We start from the raw sequence: 8,556 nt of genomic DNA on the forward strand, positions 1-8,556 counted from the left end.
GCATATTAGGCCACACCCCCTAGTGTAGCCAATCCTCCAAGAGCTTACAGAGCTCTTCTTACTGGGGCTACTGTAAGCTCTTGGAGGATTGGCTACACTAGGGGTGTGTGGCCTAATATGCAAAGGAGCTCCTGCTACCAGTAGAGCACTGCGCATCTCCAGATGAGCCTGTTCTCTTCAGGGAAAAAAATTGAGGCAAAAAAGGCATTAAGCCTTTCCACTTTCCATCGTCTTTTAGAGTTTCTCCATTTTCACCCAACAGTGGGCCCATCGGCTCTTTTATCTTGCGTTTGCTCATCAAATATCTGAAGATTTTCTTGTTGTGGTGAGCCTTTCTGTCCAGCTTTAGCTCACTGTGAGCCAGGCCCGTAGCCAGATTTTTTAAAGTGAGGGGGCATTTAAATTTCTGAGGGGGCACTGGCTAATCAAATTGAAGGAATTCCCGCACCTGCCACCGCTCGGGGGCCCTGTGCTGGATCAGATGTTGTGGGGCCTTGCGAGTTAGATGCCCCACTGTAGCCTGCTGTGAGCTTTGGCCTCTCTGATGCCTGACCTACAGTGCCTGGCAACCCGCAGATACTCTTCTTTACAGGTATGTCCTTGCCTCCATTTCTTGAACAGTTCCTTTTTCTCTCTGAGCACATCACAGAATTCACTGTTCATCCACATTGGCTTCTTGGATCCCATGGCTTCTTGTATCCCCTAACCTTGGATCCCATAACCATGTTTCCTTCTTGTTGGGATAGAGATGGCTTGAGGTTGTGAGAGCTCTTGTTTCTGGAGAGCCCACCTTTCACTTGCTCCTTTCCCTTCCAGCAGTCTTGCCCATGGACTGATTCTCATCATACCTCTGAGTTTATTAAAGTTTGCCTTACTAAAATCTAAAATACACGTGTGCTCAGGGCTTTCTTTGTAGAAAAAGCCCAGCAGGAACTCATTAGCATATTAGGCCACACCCCTGACAGCACAGCTTATTCACATATTAGGCCACACCCCCATCTTACCAGAAGTGTGGTCATCCAACCACATCCACCTTTTGCTTCTTATTCTCTTTACCTTGTTGTCAAAACCCAGGGCTTTTTTTTGGGGAGCAGGAACTCCTTTGCATGTTAGGCCACACCCCCTAATTGTAGCCAATCATGATGAGTTTCTGCTGTTGGGTGTGGCCTGTTATGTTAATGAGTTCCTGCTGGGCGTGGCCAACTTGGGAGCCCGTCGGAACTCCGTTCCTGTGCGTTCCTGCCCCAAAATAACCCTGCGTGTGCTTATGAACTTCCTTGGTCCCCCACAGCAAAAGGAATTCTAGCAGGACACGGTCACTTCCTCCTAAGGTCCCCACCCCCTTCACCCCATCTACCATCTCTTGCCTGTTTTGGCCACTCTTAGGGTCTGGTCCTTGAAAAATGATTCAAATGAGACCAAGGCACATTCCCTGAATACCTCCTCCTGCCTCCCAAATGCCTCAACAGGATGGCATCATGTCCTGAATCCAAAGCTGAAGGTAAATCCAGGAGGTGCAACAAAGCAGCCCAGCACTTTCCACCCCCGCCATGTCTCGTGTGGCGCAGGGACTGGGATGGCGTTGTGCAGAGCTGAAAACCACCATCCCTATCCACAAAACCTGTTGCTGACTAAAGTTAGCCCAGCCGTGCTCAACTCTCACAGTTCTGTACCTCTTCTCTTCTCTGCCTTTAAATAAAAGCAGTTGGTTTGAGTGCAATTGAGGCTTCGAACGGGGGTATCCATGGATCTCATAGAATGGGAGGGGCCGCGGCTCAGAGGTGGAGCGTCTGGAAACTCCCAAGTTCAATCCCTGCCATCACCCCTGAAAAGGATCTTCTAGCAGGTGATGTGAAGAACCACGACCTGAGACACGGGAGAGCCTCTGCCAGTCAACTTGTGCCTTTCCTCTTTCTGGGCCTCCCCCTCATCTCTGTCTTCTTTGGGTCATGTCGTGTGAAGTATCACCCTAAATATCAGGGCTATTTTTGGGCAGGAACGCACAGGAACGAGTTCCGGCTGGCTCCCAAGTTGGCCACACCCAGCAGGAACTCATTAGCATAATAGGCCACGCCCAACAGCAGAAACCCATTAGGATTGGCTACATTAGGGGTGTGTGGCCTAACATGCAAAGGAGTTCCTGCTACAAAAAAGGCCCTGGGTTTTGACAACAAACAAGGTAAACAGAATAAGCAAAAGGTGGGTGTGGCTGGATGAGCACACTTCTGGTAACATGTGGGTGCGGCCTAATGTGCTAATGAGCTGTGCCGTCAGGGGTGTGGCCCAATATGCTAATGAGGTCCTGCTGTTGGGTGTGGCCTATTATGCTAATGAGTTCCTGCTGGGCTTTTTCTACAAAAAGAGCCCTGCTATATATTATTTTTATGAAGAATAACTGGATCGACCTGCCTTTTCCGACTTACTACCTTTTCCGTTCTGGTACAAATGATCATTGTAGTGGTGGCTTTCATGGCCACCACGCCGGGAGAGACAGGACGAGGAAATGGTTGGGGGAGGAATCTGGCCAGCTCCCCTGGTCATTTGTTTTTCTGGTATTCAAGTTGGCCTCTGCATCATCCGGGTATTCAAGTTGGCATCTGCATCATCCCAGGCTCTGACATGGACTCCCGGGCTGGACAGATCACACTGCAATGCAACAAAGGGCCTGTTGCCATGTTTTATGGTGCCCTGGGCTACATGGGCTTCTTGGGTGGCTTATCCAACCAGGAAACTACCTGGAGCCTTCCACGGAGCCAACCTGATCACCTCCAGCATGCTGCTGTTTTGTGCTGTGTGTGTGTGTCCTTTGTGCCCACATATCTGAGCACAACAGGGAAATACATGGTAGCTGTGAAGGTCTTCTCCATATTGACCTCCAGTGCTGGGATAAATTGGCTGTGTCTTCCTTCCCGCATGCTATGTTATTGCACTCTGATCTGAATACCCAGAAGCATCTAATGATGAGAAAGAGAGATCTCCTATGATTTCCCATTCAGGTTTTATATTCAAACTTTGTAAGTCTACATCCAACATACCACAAAAGAAAACAACATATGGTGGATCAGGGCTATTTTGGGGCAGGAACGCACAGGAACGGAGTACCAGCTGGCTCCCAAGTTGGCCACGCCCAGCAGGAACTCATTAGCATAATAGGCCACACCCAACAGCAGGAACTCATTAGGATTGGCGACATTAGATGTGTGTGGCCTAACATGCAAAGGAGTTCCTGCTACAAAAAAAACCTCTGGGTTTTGACAACAAACAAGGTAAACAGAATAAGAAGCAAAAGGTGGGTGTGGCTGGATGACCACACTTCTGGTAACTTGGGGGTGTGGCCTAATATGTTAATATGCTGTGCTGTCAGGGGTGTGGCCTAATAGGCTAATGAGTTCCTGCTGTTCGGTGTGGCCTATTATGCTAATGAGTTCCTGCTGGGCTTTTTCTACAAAAAGAGCCCTGTGTGGATGCTCCATTGGTGGCTGTACATTCAGGGACCGTTCTCTCCAAGAATGATCCTGGGGTTATCCTGGATGGCTCACTTTCAATGGAGGCCTGGGTTACCGCTGTTGCCAGGTCTGCCTTTTACCATCTACAGGTCTGGCAACTTGTTCCCTCTCTCTCCTCCCAGGACTTAGCTACAGTGATCCATGCAACGGTCAGTTCCAGGCTGAATTACTATAACTCGCTGTACGTGGGACTGCCCTTGAACCTGACCCGGAAACCCCATCTGGTGCAAAACGCAGCAGTGTGCTTGCTGGCGGCATTGTCCGTGCGGGTGCGGATTAAGCCAGTGCTACACCAACTGCACTGGCTACCAGTTAAGCCGAGCCATTCCGCCAGTGTCTGATCTAGAAGACCTTGGGGTTCGTTTATGTAGATATGGACAGGGACCGGCCTACCTAAGGGACCGCCTTTCCCTGTATGTTCCCCAGAGAGCACTGCGATCAGGATCCCAAAACCGCCTGGACCTCCCTGGCCATAAGGAAGTCAGGTTGATGGTAACCAGGACGAGGGCTTTTTCGTTTGTAGCTCCACAGTTCGTTTTGAATGCTAAGCAGAGAAAGCGTCGCTCTGGAATCCTGAGATATCTCTGTGTTGAAAGTTGGGGGAAGAATATAAGGAGGAAAGAGAAGCCATGTTGGATCAGGTGTATGCCCCATCCAGCCCAGGCCCATAGCTACAGCGGGCCATCTCGGGGCTAGGCCCCACTACTTCCCATCCTGCTTAGGGCCCCTGAGTGGCAGCAGGTGCAGGAAAGAATTTGGGTGTTCCAGCGCGAGGGTCCAGATTAAATTACCTTTATTTCGATTAGCCGGTACCCCCTAAGAAATTAAAATGCCTCCTCCGACTAAAACAATCCTGACTACAGGCCTGATCCAGTCCAACGCTCTGTGTCACACAGTGGCCAAAACCCAGGTGCCATCAGAAGGAGAAATCCTAGTCAATCCCTGTGACTCTGTGCCTATTTTAGCTCCAATGGGCCATGCTGAACCAGTAAGAAACTCAGAATCCAATAATTTAACTAAGTAAACAGTTTATTGAAGCGCAACACTTGATTCTCCTCAGAATACAGAGAATATTAAAGGCACCAATGCTTAGAACAGAATCAACAAACACAAGGAAAATCCAGGGCAGAGTAAACAGGCAGCCAGTCTACCGTAATACACTCTACGTGGGTCCACCCTTGAAGTCGGAATCACCAGCTGGTACAGAATGTCGCAGCTTGATCCCTCTTCGGGGCGAGGCACAGAATGCGTGACACATATATGAGTTGCTACTTCGGAGACTGTACAGTTTTTCAGTTTATGTCAAGGGGCTGGCTATTGCCGACAAAGTCTTTCACGGCTTAAGGTCTACGGAGCTAGAGGACTGCTTCTCTCAATACCGTCTATTGCGACTACTTTGCTCATCTGTGGAAAGATAACGGGTGAGATTGAGAGCAACACGTACGGAACGATTCACTCATCTGGCTCCAACTTGGGGGAACGTCCTGCCCAACAGGGAGTGGAAGATGCCCACTATTCTAGCATTCCGCAGGGGTGAAAGAGAATGAAATGGGCAGCCATGTTAAGTCTGTCGGTAGCGGTAAAAAAGATCAGGCGCTCAGAAGCACGTGGAAGACTAACAAAACTTGTGGCGGGGCCTGAGCTTTCGCGAGTCACAGCTCACTTCTTTAGATATCTACAGGAATCTTTTTCTTTTCTACTGAAAACAGAACAATTCAAGACATCATTCTTGTGATGGAAATCAGGTTGCTTTCTCATTTCCCAATCTACCTCTCTTTGATGGAATGCCTCTCCACACGCCAGGCATTCCTATGCTTTCCCCCCAGTGTGAATTCTTTGATGCAAATTTAGTTTATCCTTCTGTCTGAAGCTTCTTCCACACACCACACATTGATATGGTTTCTCCCCTGTGTGAATTCTTTGATGGCATGTAAGGCTACTGTCATGACTGAAGCCTTTCCCACACTCCATGCATTTATATGGTTTCTCCCCTGTGTGAATTCTTTGATGGACAGTTAAACTATTCTTCTTTTTAAAGCGTTTTCCACATTCCAGACATTCATATGGTTTCTCCCCTGTGTGAATTCTTCGATGGCATGTAAGGCTACTCTTGCAACTGAAGCCTTTTCCACACTCTGTACATTTATATGGTTTCTCCCCTGTGTGAATTCTTTGATGGACAGTTAAACTATTCTTCTTTTTAAAGCGTTTTCCACATTCCAGACATTCATATGGTTTCTCCCCTGTGTGAATTCTTTGATGGAAACTTAGAGTATCATTCCGTGTAAAGCTTTTTCCACACTCCTGGCATACATATGGCTTCTCCCCTGTGTGAATTCTCTCATGGTATGTAAGGCTTATCTTGCGATTAAAGACTCTTCCACACTCCAGGCACTTATGTGTGTTCTCTCCCGTGTGAATTCTTTGATGGGAAGTTAATACATTCTTCAGTCGAAAGCCTTTTCCACACTCCAGACATTCGTATGGTTTCTCCCCTGTGTGAATCCTAGCATGGTGAGTAAGGCTTTTCTTGCAAATAAAGCCTTTTCCACAGTCCAGGCATTCGTATGGTTTCTCCTCTGTGTGAAATCTTTGATGAAAAGTTAGAGTATCCTTCCGTGTAAAGCTTTTTCCACATTCCTGGCATATATATCGTTTCTCCCCTGTGTGCATTCTTTCATGGTATGTAAGGCTTATCTTGCGAATAAAGCCTTTTCCACACTCCAGGCATTTATATGTGCTCTCTCCTGTGTGAATTCTTTGATGGAGAGTTAAAACACTCTTCTTTCGAAAGCTTTTTCCACACTCCAGGCATTCGTATGGTTTCTCCCCTGTGTGAATTCTAGCGTGAGAAGTTAGAGTACCCTTCCGTGTAAAGCTTTTTCCACACTCCATGCATTTATATGGTTTCTCCCCTGTGTGAATTCTAGCATGTTCTGTAAGGCTTTTCTGGTGACTAAAGCCTTTCCCACACTCCAGGCATTGATATGGGTTACCCCCTGTATGAATTCTTTGGTGTACAGTTAGAGAATCCTTCCGTGTAAAGCTTTTTCCACACTCCATGCATTTATAGGGTTTCTGCCCTCTGTGAATTATTTGATGGGCAGTAAAGCTTCTGTTGTGACTGAAGCTTTTTCTACACTCCAGACATTTATATTTTTTCGCTTCTCCCCGAATTCTCTTTCTCTGCATGCCCCTGGCTGAAAGAAAAAGACACTTGTCAGGACACTCTGAAAAATGATGCGGGAATATTAGGGAATGAACTACATTAACTGTGGTCGAGAGTGCAAGAATTCAAAAGCTTGGTGTCCAGACACACTTTCAAAAGCCTTTGTTGGTAATCTGGTCCAATGATAGTCCAATCAGGCAGTGATGGAGGCTACAGATTACTTAGTTGTTTGCTCTTTAACTTCTACAGGCACCTTTTCAGCACTCACTCTAACTCTTTGGAGGAGAACCAGCTAAGGAAGGTTACAGAAACCCACCAGCCCTAGGAAGGAAGCAGAAGGAACACCCCACCCCACCACAGACCTGACAATCCCTCCTCTTCAGCCGAGAACAGGAACAGATGCTCATCTTCTCCTTCCAGGCAGGAGATCAGGTCAGGTTTGGCCGTCACGGGTCCTTTTCATCATAAAAGAGCAGAAAATTACAATTGTACTCGGTGAGCATCAGTCTGGCTCTTCCAGGCCAACTTGACTATATCCCTGCAGGCACAACAGGCAAGTAATCGGTGTGGGGTGGAGTATTGGCCAGATAGAGGGGCCAAAAAGCGACAGAGGAAATGATAACCCAGTGAGCTTTCAGTTCTTGATAAAAAGAATCAGTCAATCTATCAGCAACATTTTCTTCCAAATCGTCACAATGGATTTCTTCTTTCTGAGAATAAGAGAGGGTCAGATTGAGGAGTCAGCAGACACCGAGACGTCTTAAACAGTTGGGATGACAGTGTGAATTCTTTGATGGGATGTAAGGCCACTCTTGTAACTGAAGCCTTTCCCACACTCCATGCATTTATATGGTTTCAGCTTAGAGGGAATACTGGTCAGAGCTCCTGAAAACCTCCCATTGTTGCCCCCCTCTGCTCCATATATTTACCCCATCCCCTCTTATTTATTTATTAGTATTTTTATCCCACCCTCCCCGCGAGCGGGCTCTGCACTCACCCCAGCTCTTGAAGCTGTCTACAGTTCTACCCACCACCACTTGCCACTGCAGTGAATTCCACGAGTTAATTTCTCTGCTGTCCCTCTAAGCATCATCTGGGTTACATCTCTTAGCTCCTTTCAGGTCTCTCTGTTCCACGGAAAACAGCAGGGCCGGGTTCTGCCCAAATGTCTAGAAGCTTAACGTTCCAAGTATCCACTTGGAAACCTAAAATGCTCCAGAGGATTAGGGAATGCGGTAGGAATCATGAGACTCCATGGGCCATTCTACCAGGTCCCCCTCCCCTTTCCCTATAAGCACTGGAGCTGCATCCCTCTGTCTTGAGTAGACAGTGGTCAGATCGTCGTATGGCCAAAACCTCCAACCTCAAAGCCTGATCTTCCCTGAAAGGATTAAGTGCAACGTGTCGCCTCTTCCATATGTTTGGCCCATCATGTCTTAAGAAAGGCCCATGGCAATCACAGAGGCCAAAAATCCAGGGCATGGAGATGTTGGAACCCTCCCACAAGAAGGTAGATGTTGGAACCCTCAGCGTAGATGTTGGAGGTCTCCCACAACAAGCAGTCTAGGCGTCTCAGGCACCATGCTTGAGAGCTGAGAAACTGAGAAGTCGGCCATATGCCCTCCACAGTCACATCGCAGTACAGGTGAGGTAAGGCCAGCTTGGAGGAAAACACCAACCTGGATCCACCCACTCTCTCCAACCCAGCATCTCTTGGCTTCCCTTCTGGTGCCCTCTCATGGGGTCCAAGGACTGCCAGACACAGCCTCACAACTGTGCACGGAGAACCCTGAACCCTTGCCAGATGTGTAGACAGGATGGCGTGACTTAGCCAAAGGCTTGAACATATCCCTCCTCAACAGTGACTCCCGAACTATGACC

General features: G+C 47.9%; 1 pseudogene; it reads right to left on the reverse strand.

Moving 5' to 3' along the window:
* Positions 1-4,853: 4,853 nt before the first annotated feature.
* The window catches only part of LOC107115046, an 8,647-nt pseudogene continuing 4,944 nt past the window's right edge, over positions 4,854-8,556 (reverse strand).

Source organism: Gekko japonicus, unplaced genomic scaffold, assembly GCF_001447785.1.
Source record: "Gekko japonicus isolate JY-2015 unplaced genomic scaffold, Gekko_japonicus_V1.1 scaffold6379, whole genome shotgun sequence".
In the NCBI taxonomy this organism is placed as follows: Eukaryota; Metazoa; Chordata; class Lepidosauria; order Squamata; family Gekkonidae; genus Gekko; species Gekko japonicus.